This window comes from Bombina bombina, chromosome 8, assembly GCF_027579735.1.
Source record: "Bombina bombina isolate aBomBom1 chromosome 8, aBomBom1.pri, whole genome shotgun sequence".
Classification (NCBI taxonomy): Eukaryota; Metazoa; Chordata; class Amphibia; order Anura; family Bombinatoridae; genus Bombina; species Bombina bombina.
Window position 1 is genome coordinate 127,838,890 of NC_069506.1, and position 15,530 is coordinate 127,854,419.

Consider the following 15,530-nt stretch of genomic DNA (forward strand, 5'->3'; position numbering starts at 1 on the left):
ACGTAATGTCTAACCTACACTTCCCTGGAACACCCCAGCTATCTCCCACATACTGCCTACTGTCTGAAAAATACCTGACTATAATAAACTATACTAAAATATATGGTTATGTTTAAAATAATAGAAAGCGACATTTAATCCCTCAAGGACTAGCTGGCTTTTTAATGGGGTTAGCATTACTAATAGCGAGGACTTGCCGCCAGTGGTGAGACTGTGCTATTTCCGGTGACCAGAAAGGTGGAGAGAGGGTATAATAGTACGGTCCCACCGCTTGCGGTGTGACCTGCTCTATTATTAACAAGGAAACCCTTAATGACCAGTGATGTACATGGTACATCACGGTCATTAGGGGTTAATAACTTTTACTCTATAAATATACAATACTTTAAACAATATGCATTGTACATGACTATGCATATCATTTAAACATTGACCCCTAAACTGCCATTACCTAATACTAACTGTAAAAACCAAGGCCTTACATATAAATATTCACTATTTAAAATGATGCATTGTTATGTAGGATGCATATTATTAAATTTTTTGCATATCAATTAAAATGTAATTAATGTTGTTTGTTGTGTTTATTATTTGTTATTAAAGACAGTATAATAATATTATAGGTCTACATAACTGCATGTTTGTTATGTAAAAATATGAGCTAATGCTACTGACTACTATAACATAAATATTTATTAACATAATAAAAACAACAAGCTAACAGAAATACATTTTAATTTATATGCAATACCTAATAATATGCAATATACATGACAATGCAAACCATTTTAAATATTGAATATCAATGCAAGGCCAGACTGTTATATCTACAATATTTAAAATAAAATGCATGGTCATGTATAATGCATATTAGAAAAAATAAACCTAGGGAGTGTCCTCAAATATAATTTAAACAAGAAAATAATATAAGAAAAAACACGTCAGGTCAGCTCTAGGCGTTGCTAGGGGTGTGGCGGCTCCTTCCCTGCTCGTTGTCAAAGTCTGTGTTGGGTCCAGATGCGTGCGGCACTGACATCCTCTCTGCACACTCCTCTGTCTATGCCGGTCAGGATTCCCATGGCGCGAATTCTGCACTTATGTAAGTTCTACAGTAATGATCTATCACTGCCCAAGTATAGGTGTTACTTTGTGTGCTCCTGGGTATGATAGATTGTTACTGTTATTTGCCTTATTGTTGATGAACCCTGCCTGTCTGACTGCTGTGCCTGTTAAACCCCTAAATTGCTGGATTGCTATACTGCTACTGAACTCTGCTTGTCTGATTACTCTGCCTGATTAACCCCTAAATTGCTGGATTGATATATTGCTACTGAACTCTGCTTGTCTGACTACTCTGCCAAATTAACCCCTAAATTTCTGGATTGATCTACTGCTACTGAACTCTGCTTGTCTGACTACTCTGCCTATTTAACTGCTATTGTTCTGGATTGCCTCTCTGTTGCCAAAACCTGCCTGCCTGACCATTGTAGTGGTTTACCCTTAGACTGCTTTACCATTGCCAAACCCTGCCTGCCTGACCATTCTAGTGGTTTACCCATGGACTGCTTTACCATTGTCAAACCCTGCCTGCCTGACCATTGTAGTGGTTTACCTTTGAACTGCTTTACTGTTGCCGCTGAAGACTATCCTGCTTGTGGTGAGTGCTACTTTTCTCATCTTGCAAACTTTCTCTGCCCTGGCATATTCCCTATCATTCCGGCTCAACGCCGAGATAAGAAGACTACTGGCCGAGTTCGGTCTAATAGTGGAGTATCCCACGAGCATTACATTATACTTGGGCCATGGAGCCAGATGAGGTGGCACAAGCAGTTTATCTTCAGGGATGTTGGGAACCCATACCACACAGTTGCAGAAGATGAATTCCAAGCTAGAGGCTATAACCACTCAACTCTCTTTACTAGCTACAGCAAGGAATACCGCTCCTGTTGTTGTACCGCCAGTCTCTGCTCCTGGTACTGAGACTTCTTCCTCTGCTTCTGGAAGTATACCCCGGATACCATTGCCTGACAAGTATGAAGGTACTACTGATTGCAGGGGTTTTCTTAACCAATGCAGGCTGCATTTCCGCAATGATCCTCACACCTTTCAGTCTCACCAGTCAAGGGTCACCATTATCATTTCCTTACTGAAAGACAAGGCCCTAGCCTGGGTCTCTCCCCTTTTGAAACATTACGCTCCACTCCTGAACGACGCTGATGCATTCATTTCTGCACTTATTTCTGTGTTTGGGACTTCTGGCCGTACTTCTGCTGCAGAATTTTCTCTCCTAGATCTCTGCCAGGGCAATAGAACTGTGGCACAATTTGCAAACGAGTTTCGCACCTTGGCACTAGAGACCAGTTGGGAAGGCAGTGCCCTCATGGCAGCCTTTAGGAGGGGTCTGCATGAACGCATAAAAGATGAACTCACTTATCGTGATATTCCCTCTTCTTTGGATGACTTTATAACACTTTGCATCAGTCTAGACTCTCGCTTCCAAGAGAGACAAGCAGAGAGAGACAGAACTCGTAGAGTCCTTACCTCCCGTCCTTCTATTTGTCCAGTTTCTGCAGTTTCCTCTACCCCTTCAACTTCTCCAGCCACCCAGTAGAGGAACCCATGGAGCTATCCAACTTCAAACCCTCAGAGTCTGAAAGACAGAGAAGAAGGAGATTGAGACTATGCCATGGATCCTGCTAAACTCACCGCAGTTCTAGAATGGCCTCAACCTACTTCATTAAAGGAATTACAGAGGTTCTTGGGGTTCTCCAATTATTACCGCAAGTTTATAAAGAACTTTTCTTAAACAGTCGCTCCACTCACTGAATTAACAAAACGGAACAAAGACTGTAAACATTGGCCTCCTGAAGCCATAAATGCCTTCTCTTGTCTGAAAAAGGCTTTCTGTTCTGCTCCTGTGCTCCGCCATCCTGGTCCTGACCTACAGTTCACTTTAGAGGTTGATGCCTCAGAGATAGGGGCTGTAGCAGTTCTAACCCAAAGGGATCCTTTGACTTCCAAGTCACACCCTGTAGCCTTTTTCTCTAAACGCTTTACTCCTGCAGAGAGGAATTATGATGTGGGTAATCGTGAACTCTTAGCCATTAAGATGGCTTTGACTGAATGGCGTCATTGGTTAGAGGGCACTGCCAATCCCATTCAGATTCTCACCGACCACAAGAATCTGAATTACCTGGAGACTGCTCATCGATTCAATCCTCGACAGGCTTTGTGGTCTCTTATCTTCCTGGGACCAAGAACAAGAAGGCGGATGCCATTTCCCATCAGTTCCCTCACTCAAGTGATTCCTATGAAGCTCCTATTGAACACATCATACCTCCCTCCTGTGTAGTTGCTTAACTAAATACCACCCTTCTGCAAAGACTGCAACGTGCCTATTCCAGTAAACCTCCTGGAGCCCCCGTGGCCTCCGATATCCTCTTTGTGCCTCTGAACCTATGCACTCCTGTGCTATCCTGGGCTCATGATAGTAAACTCTCAGGACATCCTGGTTTGACTAGGATCTTTAAGCGTCTTTCCCAACATGTATGGTGGCCTACTATGAAATCTGACGCTCAGGATTATGTTAAAGCCTGCACAACTTTGGCTGCCAACAAAACTCCCCGATCCTTGCCTCCTGGCTTGCTCCAACCATTGTCCATTCCCAAACAACCATGGACACATATAACTATGGACTTCATTGTGGGCCTTGCATCTTCTGACCACCATGCAGTTATCTGGGTTGTGGTGGATCGGTTCTCCAGACTGGCTCATTTTGTACCCTTAACTAAACTGCCATCGGCCCAGGAATTATCGTCTCTTTTTCTCTTGCATCTGGTACGACTTCATGGCATTCCTGTGAATATTGTTTCCAAAAGAGGTCCACAATTCATCTCTACCTTTTGGAGAGCCTTTTGCAAGTTGATTGGAACCACTGTTTCCTTGTCTTCTGGCTACCATCCTCAAATCAATGGACTAACTGAGAGAGTAAACCAGGATCACAAGGGCTACCTTAGAGCCTTTGTCAATTCTCTCCATACCAATTGGTCTGACATGCTGTCCTTAGCCGAGCTGGCAAGAAACACTCATTGGCACTCTTCTCTACGATGTTCTCCATTTCAAGCCCCAGCAGGGTATCAACCTCGTGCCTTCCCTCTTTATGCTCAGTCCACTGGGGTTCCTGCTGCAGACCATCATATTACTGAGCTCACCACTCATTGGCGACGTATTCACTCTCAACTAAGTTCAGCTGTCTCTAGATACAAGAAGTTTGCTGATCTTCATAGAGCCTCTGTACGTGTCTTCTCGGTAGTTGAGCGTGTTTGGGTCTCTACTCGACATATTCGTCTACGTCAACCCTGTCACAAATTAGGGCCTAGGTTTATCTATCCTTACAAAATTCTGAAGAGACTTTCTCCTGTTGCCTACAAAGTGGCCTTGCCCAAAACCCTACGCATACATCCAGTCTTCCACATCTCTCTACTCAAGCCTTACATCAGGAATAGATATACCCGACTCAGAGCACCTCCTCCTCCGCTCCTGGTCCATGGGGACTCTGAATATGAGGTTGCTAAGATCCTGGACTCCAGATACAGGTGCAGACAACTGCAGTATCTTGTACATTGGAAGGGTTATTCTGTGGCAGAACATTCCTGGGTTCCTGCCCGTGACGTACATGCTCCATCTTTGCTATCCAGGTTCCATGTTGCTCATCCTTTGAAGTTGACTCTGGCTCCCAGAGGGAACCATTGAGAGGGGGGCTATGTCACGCCGTGCCACTCTATCCGTTGCTGTTGCTAGGGTCACGGTGTCTCCTTCCCTGCTCGTTGTCAGGGGCTGTGTCAGGTCCAGATGCGTGCGGCGCTGACATCATTGCCGCATGCTCCTCTGTCTATGCCGGTCCGGATTCCTGTGGCACGAATCCTGCGCCTATGTAAGTTCTACAGTAACGATCTATCACTGCCCAAGTATAGGTGTTACTTTGTGTGCTCCTAGGTGTGATAGATCGTTACTGTTATTTGCCTTATTGTTGATGAACCCTGCCTGTCTGCCTACTCTGCCTGTTAAACCCCTAAATTGCTGGATTGATATACTGCTACTGAACTCTGCTTGTCTGACTACTCTTTCTGATTAACCCCTAAATTGCTAGATTGATATATTGCTACTGAACTCTGCTTGTCTGACTACTCTGCCTGATTAACCCCTAACTTGCTGGAATGATTTACTGCTACTGAACTCTGCTTGTCAGACTACTCTGCCTGTTTAACCCCTATTGTTCTGGATTGCCTCTCTGTTGCCAAACCCTGTCTGCCTGACCATTCTAGTGGTTTACCCTTGGACTGCTTTACAATTGCCAAACCCTGTCTGTCTGACCATTCTAGTGGTTCACCTTTGGACTGCTTTACTGTTGCTGCTGAAGACTATCCTGCCTGCGGTGAGTGCTACTTTTCTCATCTTATGAACTTTCTCTGCTCTGGGATATTCCCTATCATTCCGGCTCGACGCCGGGATAGGAAGACTACTGGCCGAGTTCGGTCTGATAGTGGAGTATCCCACAAGCATTACAATCAGTGGACAGACAATAACATCTAGTGTCCCAAATGATGGAAAACATCTATTTTCAGTCTTGTGGGTATAGTGTCCAAATAAAAATGGCCCAGGCAACACTCTGTTTTGAATCTGTCTCTTCTCTTAATATGGAGGATCTAAAACAATATAAAAGCACAGGGGCACCACATGGCCTAGCAAAGTCCAATCCGGAAAAGCAAAACAATAATGTATAAGAAATATACTCACGATTCAAGAGCACCTATCTAAGGGTGCATGTCAGGCAGGCTGGATCATTGCAGTTGCCCAGCAGACTGAAACCTCCAGTGTCAGTAACAGTGGAGTCACTCCGATGTCAATTTGAGAGAAGCAACACAAAGTCTGCAAATCTACAATGATTGATTGGCAAAATGATGTCAGGAACATGTTTTGCTCTATTTGTTCTACCCTTTCTTGTTATTATCACAACCCCATACGTTCATGATTCACATATTCTGCACACCTTAGCAAGGTGCTTGTAAATCATGTTTTTATAGCATTATAATACATATTAGTTTAAGTATTGGATGTAAATTAAAATGTAGACATTCTTGCTTGTTGAGTTTATTATTTTAAATATAAATATAGTTTCAAAATATATATTTATGTTATAAAAGACAGTTTCATTATAATTATAGTATTGCATAACTGCATGCCTGTTATGTAACAATACAATTGTAATACTAATAACTTTTGTAACATAAATATACATTTAAAAAAATATTTATATTTACAATAATAAACACAATAAGAAAAAACAAATACATATTAATAGTTTAGATGGGTATGTGTGGTGGGTATGTGGTGGTATAGGGGTTAATGGTTTAGATAGGTACTTGTGGCCGGTATGTGGTGGTATAGCAGTTAATGGTTTAAATGGGTACTTGTGATGGGCTAGTGGTGGTATAAGGGTTAACAAGATAGATACTTGCAGTTGGCTAGGTTCGGAAAAGGTTTTAATGGTTTAGATGGGTACTTATCGTGGGTATGTGGCAGTATAGGGGTTAATGGTTTAGATAGGTACCTGTGGTCGATATGTGGTGGTATATCGGTTAATGGTTTAGATGGGTACTTGCAATGGGATACAACAACAGAGGAGGGGTTTGGTTAAGCACACCTGATAGAAAAAAAAACCTTTCATATATTAGCACACATATTGTGGAAGTGCTACCAAAGTGACCAAAATAACAAAACAACACAACAACAAATATTGGCGCACATCCAAACACTTAAGGGATTTGGTCATCTCCTTTTTAAGAAATATAACAACAGAGGAGGGGTTTGGTTAAGCATACCTGATAGAAAAAAAACCTTTTATATATTAGCACACATATTGTGGGAGTGCTGACAAAGTGACCAAAATAACAAAACAGCACAACCCTTTGGCAGCACTCCCACAATATGTGTGCTAATATATAAAAGGCTTTTTTCTCCAACATAGGTGTGTCCGGTCCACGGCGTCATCCTTACTTGTGGGATATTCTCTTCCCCAACAGGAAATGGCAAAGAGCCCAGCAAAGCTGGTCACATGATCCCTCCTAGGCTCCGCCTACCCCAGTCATTCTCTTTGCCGTTGCACAGGCAACATCTCCACGGAGATGGTTAAGAGTTTTTTGGTGTTTAAATGTAGTTTTTATTCTTCAATCAAGAGTTTTTTATTTTAAAATAGTGCTGGTATGTACTATTTACTCTGAAACAGAAAAGAGATGAAGATTTCTGTTTGTAAGAGGAAGATGATTTTAGCAACCGTTACTAAAATCGATGGCTGTTTCCACACAGGACTGTTGAGATGCATTAACTTCAGTTGGGGGAAACAGTGGGCAGACTTTGCTGCTTGAGGTATGACACATTTCTAACAAGACTTGGTAATGCTGGAAGCTGTCATTTTCCCTATGGGAACCGGTAAGCCATTTTCTTAGTTTAGTATAAGAATAAAGGACTTCACAAGGGCTTTAAAGACTGGTAGACATTTTTCTGGGCTAAAACGATTACTTTATAAGTATATTTAGTGGATTATAATTATAAATAGTTCTTTTAATCTTGGGGATGTATTAAAAAAACGGCAGGCACTGTATTGGACACCTTTTTCACTGGGGGCCTTTTCTAGTCATAGGCAGAGCCTCATTTTCGCGCCACTAATGCGCAGTTGTTTTTGGAAAGCAAGGCATGCAGATGCATGTGTGAGGAGCTAAGAACCACTGAAAAAGCTTATTGAAGGCGTCATTTGGTATCGTATTCCCCTCTGGGCTTGGTTGGGTCTCAGCAAAGCAGATACCAGGGACTGTATAGGGGTTAAATGTAAAAACGGCTCCGGTTCCGTTATTTTAAGAGTTAAAGCTTTCAAATTTGGTGTGCAATACTTTTAAGGCTTTAAGACACTGTGGTGAAATTTTGGTGAATTTTGAACAATTCCTTCATACTTTTTCACATATTCAGTAATAAAGTGTGTTCAGTTTAAAATTTAAAGTGACAGTAACGGTTTTATTTTAAAACGTTTTTTGTGCTTTGTTATCAAGTTTATGCCTGTTAACATGTCTGAACCATCAGATAGACGATGTTCTGTATGTTTGGAAGCCAAGGTTCCTCCCCATTTAAATATATGTGATGAATGTGACATAGTGTCCAAACAAAGTAGGGACAATGATGCCACTGATAATGATGTTGCCCAAGATGATTCCTCAAGCGAGGGGAGTAAGCATGGTACTGCATCATCCCCTTCTGTGTCTACACCAGTCTTGCCCACACAAGAGGTCCCTAGTACATCTAGTGCGCCAATCCTTCTTACTATGCAACAATTAACGGCTGTAATGGATAATTCTATTAAAAACATTTTGTCCAAAATGCCCACTTATCAGAGAAAGCGCGATTGCTCTGTTTTAGATACTGAAGAGCATGAGGACGCTGATGATAATGGTTCTGACATACCCTCACACCAATCTGAAGGGGCCAGGAGGGAGGTTTTGTCTGAGGGAGAAATTTCAGATTCAGGAAAAATTTCTCAACAAGCTGAACCTGATGTTATTACTTTTAAATTTAAATTAGAACATCTCCGCGCTCTGCTTAAGGAGGTGTTATCTACTCTGGATGATTGTGACAATTTGGTCATTCCAGAGAAATTATGTAAGATGGACAAGTTCCTAGAGGTCCCGGTGCCCCCCGATACCTTTTGTTCCTCCCCCTATATTTAAGAAATTATTTCCTATGGTCGACCCCAGAAAGGACTTATGGCAGACAGTCCCCAAGGTCGAGGGGGCGGTTTCTACTCTAAACAAACGCACTACTATCCCTATAGAGGATAGTTGTGCTTTCAAAGATCCTATGGATAAAAAATTAGAGGGTTTGCTTAAAAAGATGTTTGTTCAGCAAGGTTACCTTCTACAACCAATTTCATGCATTGTTCCTGTCACTACAGCAGCGTGTTTCTGGTTTGAAGAACTAGAAAAGTCGCTCAATAAAGAATCTTCGTATGAGGAGGTTATGGACAGAGTTCAAGCACTTAAATTGGCTAACTCTTTTATCTTAGACGCCACTTTGCAATTAGCTAGATTAGCGGCGAAAAATTCAGGTTTTGCTATTGTGGCGCGCAGAGCGCTTTGGCTAAAGTCTTGGTCAGCGGATGTGTCCTCCAAGAACAAATTGCTTAACATCCCTTTCAAGGGTAAAACGCTGTTTGGCCCTGACTTGAAAGAGATTATTTCAGACATCACTGGGGGAAAGGGCCACGCCCTTCCTCAGGATAGGTCTTTTAAGGCTAAAAATAAGCCAAATTTTCATCCCTTTCGCAGAAACGGACCAGCCTCAAATTCTACACCCTCTAAGCAAGAGGGTAATAGTTCTCAAACCAAACCAGCCTGGAGACCGATGCAGTGCTGGAACAAGGGTAAGCAGGCCAAGAAACCTGCCACTGCTACTAAAACAGCATGAAGTGTTGGCCCCCGATCCGGGACCGGATCTGGTGGGGGGCAGACTCTCTCTCTTTGCTCAGGCTTGGGCAAGAGATGTTCAGGATCCTTGGGCGCTAGAAATAGTTTCTCAAGGTTATCTCCTGGAATTCAAGGAACTACCCCCAAGGGGGAGGTTCCACAGGTCTCAATTGTCTTCAAACCAAATAAAAAGACAGGCATTCTTACATTGTGTAGAAGACCTGTTAAGAATGGGAGTGATTCATCCTGTTCCATTAGGAGAACAAGGGATGGGGTTTTACTCCAATCTGTTCATAGTTCCCAAAAAAGAAGGAACATTCAGACCAATTTTAGATCTCAAGATTCTAAACAAATTTCTCAGGGTTCCATCGTTCAAAATGGAAACCATTCGAACAATTCTTCCTACCATCCAGGAAGGTCAATTCATGACCACGGTGGATTTAAAGGATGCGTATCTACATATTCCTATCCACAAGGAACATCATCGGTTCCTAAGGTTCGCCTTTCTGGACAAGCATTACCAGTTTGTGGCACTTCCATTCGGATTAGCCACTGCTCCAAGGATTTTCACAAAGGTACTAGGGTCCCTTCTAGCGGTGCTAAGACCAAGGGGCATTGCAGTAGTACCTTACTTGGATGACATACTGATTCAAGCGTCGTCTCTGTCAAAAGCAAAGGCTCATACGGACATTGTCCTAGCCTTTCTCAGATCTCACGGGTGGAAAGTGAACATAGAAAAAAGTTCTCTGTCCCCGTCAACAAGAGTTCCCTTCTTGGGAACAATAATAGACTCCTTAGAAATGAAGATTTTTCTGACAGAGGCCAGAAAATCAAAACTTCTAAGCTCTTGTCAAGTACTTCATTCTGTTCTTCTTCCTTCCATAGCGCAGTGCATGGAAGTAATAGGTTTGATGGTTGCGGCAATGGACATAGTTCCTTTTGCACGAATTCATCTAAGACCATTACAACTGTGCATGCTCAGACAGTGGAATGGGGATTATACAGACTTGTCTCCGACGATCCAAGTAGATCAAAGAACCAGAGATTCACTCCGTTGGTGGCTGAACCTGGACAACCTGTCACAGGGAATGAGCTTCCGCAGACCAGAGTGGGTCATTGTCACGACCGACGCCAGTCTGGTGGGCTGGGGCGCGGTCTGGGAACCCCTGAAAGCTCAGGGTCTATGGTCTCGGGAAGAATCTCTTTTCCCGATAAACATTCTGGAACTGAGAGCGATATTCAATGCTCTCAAAGCTTGGCCTCAACTAGCAAAGGCCAAATTCATAAGGTTTCAATCAGACAACATGACGACTGTTGCATATATCAACCATCAGGGGGGAACAAGGAGTTCCCTGGCGATGGAGGAAGTGACCAAAATAATTCAATGGGCGGAGAATCACTCCTGCCACTTGTCTGCAATCCACATCCCAGGAGTGGAAAATTGGGAAGCGGATTTTCTGAGTCGTCAGACTTTCCATCCGGGGGAGTGGGAACTCCATCTGGAAATCTTTGCCCAAATAACTCAATTATGGGGCATTCCAGACATGGACCTGATGGCGTCTCGTCAGAACTTCAAGGTTCCTTGCTACGGGTCCAGATCCAGGGATCCCAAGGCGACTCTAGTAGATGCACTGATAGCGCCTTGGACCTTCAACCTAGCTTATGTATTCCTACCGTTTCCTCTCATTCCCAGGCTGGTAGCCAGGATCAATCAGGAGAGGGCTTCGGTGATCTTGGTAGCTCCTGCGTGGCCACGCAGAACTTGGTATGCAGACCTGGTGAATATGTCATCGGCTCCACCATGGAAGCTACCTTTGAGACAGGACCTTCTTGTCCAAGGTCCATTCGAACATCCGAATCTGGCTTCACTCCAACTGACTGCTTGGAGATTGAACGCTTGATTTTATCAAAGCGTGGGTTTTCAGATTCTGTCATTGATACTCTTGTCCAGGCTAGAAAGCCTGTAACTAGGAAAATTTACCATAAAATATGGAAAAAATATATCTGTTGGTGTGAATCTAAAGGATTCCCATGGAACAAGATAAAAATTCCTAAAATTCTATCCTTTCTACAAGAAGGTTTGGAGAAAGGATTATCTGCAAGTTCTTTGAAGGGACAGATTTCTGCTTTATCTGTTTTACTTCACAAAAAGCTGGCGGCTGTGCCAGATGTTCAAGCTTTTGTTCAGGCTCTGGTTAGAATCAAGCCTGTTTACAAACCTTTGACTCCTCCTTGGAGTCTCAATTTAGTTCTTTCAGTTCTTCAAGGGGTTCCGTTTGAACCCTTACATTCCGTAGATATTAAGTTATTATCTTGGAAAGTTTTGTTTTTGGTTGCAATTTCTTCTGCTAGAAGAGTTTCAGAGTTATCTGCTCTGCAGTGTTCTCCTCCTTATCTGGTGTTCCATGCAGATAAGGTGGTTTTGCGTACTAAACCTGGTTTTCTTCCGAAAGTTGTTTCTAACAAAAACATTAACCAGGAGATAGTTGTGCCTTCTTTGTGTCCGAATCCAGTTTCAAAGAAGGAACGTTTGTTACACAATTTGGATGTAGTTCGTGCTCTAAAATTCTATTTAGAGGCTACAAAGAATTTCAGACAAACATCTTCTTTGTTTGTTGTTTATTCTGGTAAAAGGAGAGGTCAAAAAGCAACATCTACCTCTCTCTCTTTTTGGCTTAAAAACATCATCCGATTGGCTTATGAGACTGCCGGACGGCAGCCTCCTGAAAGAATCACAGCTCACTCCACTAGGGCTGTGGCTTCCACATGGGCCTTCAAGAACGAGGCTTCTGTTGATCAGATATGTAAGGCAGCGACTTGGTCCTCACTGCACACTTTTACCAAATTTTACAAATTTGATACTTTTGCTTCTTCTGAGGCTATTTTTGGGAGAAAGGTTTTGCAAGCCGTGGTGCCTTCCATCTAGGTGACCTGATTTGCTCCCTCCCATCATCCGTGTCCTAAAGCTTTGGTATTGGTTCCCACAAGTAAGGATGACGCCGTGGACCGGACACACCTATGTTGGAGAAAACAGAATTTATGCTTACCTGATAAATTACTTTCTCCAACGGTGTGTCCGGTCCACGGCCCGCCCTGGTTTTTTTAATCAGGTCTGATGAATTATTTTCTCTAACTACAGTCACCACGGTATCATATGATTTTTCCTATGCATATTCCTCCTTTACGTCGGTCGAATGACTGGGGTAGGCGGAGCCTAGGAGGGATCATGTGACCAGCTTTGCTGGGCTCTTTGCCATTTCCTGTTGGGGAAGAGAATATCCCACAAGTAAGGATGACACCGTGGACCGGACACACCGTTGGAGAAAGTAATTTATCAGGTAAGCATAAATTCTGTTTTTCCTATCAGGTGCGCTTAACCAAACCCCTCCTCTTTTGTTGTATTTCTTAAATAGGGACCTGACCAAATCCCTTTGGTTAAAGCACACCACCCAGCCCAGGTGTGTTCCTGATAATGTGATTGAGGTATATATGTATAAAGCTAGGGATTTTCATTCTGTGCAGACATGGTTTGAGACATAGTACTGCAATGTTGGAATTCTGTATTTGAATATTAGAATCTAATGACTCAGCCCAGCAAAGTTAAACTGATTAGTGTTAGGATCAGTCTATTTTGGGACACCTTGTAAGAGGTGACTGGCTTAGCAGAATATAGCCATATTGTGTGACTAAGATCCCATTTTTATTTAAAAGCATATTTAACAGGCAAAACTTTTTGCAGCATAAATATATTTTAATAATATTGTGAGACAATGATCCCAATTTTATTTTAACAATTTAAAGAATATTTAGCAGACAAATATATTTTTTGAAGTATATATAAATATGTTATAAATATGTGGACTTAAGTGCTTGGATGTGCGCCAATACTTGTGTTGTACTTGCGATGGGCTAGTGGCGGTATAGGGGTTAACAGGATAGATACTTGCGGTGGGTATGCAGCAGTATAGGGGTTAACAGGATAGAAACTTGCAGTGGATATGTGACTGTTTAGGGGTTAACAGGATAGGTACTTGTGGTGGATATGTAGCAGTTTAGATATTTATTAGTGTAGTGTTAGTTTGCAATAGTTGGGTACTTCGGTTTAGGGGTATTAGGATTAGTGATTAGGCATGGCAGTTCTATTCCAAGGGATTGTTTACAATACTTCACCAATATGGGAGGCTATGCTGGGTGTTATCTATAGCCAGCATCGCCGACCAATGACATGTATAGTAAACGCCTCTCAGTAATTCCTCCAGTTAGCAGCTATGTCGGGAGCTTGGAATATTTAAACAGGCTTACTTGACATAGCGGAGGATCCCTTGGAATATTTTGCTGCCTTGCAGCATTTTTCGATCATCGTGGCCTTAGTGATTTCCTGGTTTACAGTGTGAGAACTGTTAAAATCTGTTACAAGATGAGATTTCCTGCACCAAAACAGAAAAAAGGTTTTCTTTATTTAAGGGAAAAAAGGAACAAAATACGTTTAGGATATTGCAAATTTGAAAAACATCAGTAATCAAAGATGCCTAGTACACCCATGATCTCCACATACAAATTGCATTCAGATTATTTAGTCACCCCTCTACCTAACTGCTAAATACACATAGATTCCACTAACCCATGTAGTATTTCAGTGATTGGCATCCATTATCAGTAGTTCCAAGTGCTGTTGTGTGAAAATGGAGATCAAATCCCAGTTAATGTCAGCTGTGTTTGACTTAGAAAGATTGTGATCACTTTATTAAAAAATAAAATAAAAAAATGTCTGATCCCGTTTTTACAACATCAAAGAAAAAATGGAAATATTGCAATTAACCCCATACTATTGATTATGTCTGTTATACATACATATACAGTGGGGAAAAAAAGTATTTAGTCAGCCACCAATTATGCAAGTTCTCCCAAATAAGAAGATGAGAGAGGCCTGTAATTTTCATCATAGGTATACCTCAACTATGAGAGACAAAATGTGGAAACAAATCCAGACAATCACATTGTCTGATTTGGAAAGAATTTATTTGCAAATTATGGTCAATATCAAAAGTGCATCTCAATACTTTGTTATATATCCTTTGTTGGCAATGACAGAGGTCAAACGTTTTCTGTAAGTCTTCACAAGGTTGTCACACACTGTTGCTGGTATGTTGGTCCATTCCTGCATGCAGATCTCCTCTAAAACAGTGATGTTTTGGGGCTGTCGCTGGGCAACACGGACTTTCAACTCCCTCCAAAGGTTTTCTATGGGGTTGAGATCTGGAGACTGGCTAGGCCACTCCAGGACCTTGAAATGATTCTTACGAAGTCACTCCTTCATTGCCCGGGCGGTGTGTTTGGGATCATTTGGATATACAGACATGGAGGCCGCGAGAATTACTACTTTAACTCGTGGCTCAAGGGACTTTCTGAAGTCTTCACCTTCACAGGCGGTAGGCAAAAAGCTTGAATATTTAAGTAAGAAACATGTGGCTTTTGAGCTGCATGCAGTGACTTTGGCCGAATACCACAGGGTGAAATGTATCCTAAGAGGGTTACGCATGCACACTAGACCCACTTTGATGACAGATAACCAAGACTACTGCCAGAAATTTGAGATGATTCTGAATAAATGTAGTTTTGATTTGATGGTGCTAACTGTGGAGTGTTTGCAAAAAGAAATTGATAAACAGAGCACACAGATAGAAGAAATGAAGAAGGAATTGGCTGCAAACTTACCCGGTACAGAGATGGGGTCATTGATTTCTTCCCTTGACACACAGATGGACACCTTGAAGAGAGAGATCCAGGAATGGAAGAAACAGAAGTTTGCCCGGGATGAGAGCGACTACACCGCCGGAACTGTTTACCGCTGGTTGAGTGATCCAAGGAACAGATTTGGAGGTGACACTTCCGGTTTCCGGCGTCGCAAACAACGCAGGTCCGGGACAAGGCAAAGTTCCAACAGCTCTCAGGGCACAGTTTCTGAGTCCGGGTCGGGGGAATCAGGCACGGAACAGCACACAAGCGACGTGGAGGCAGGAA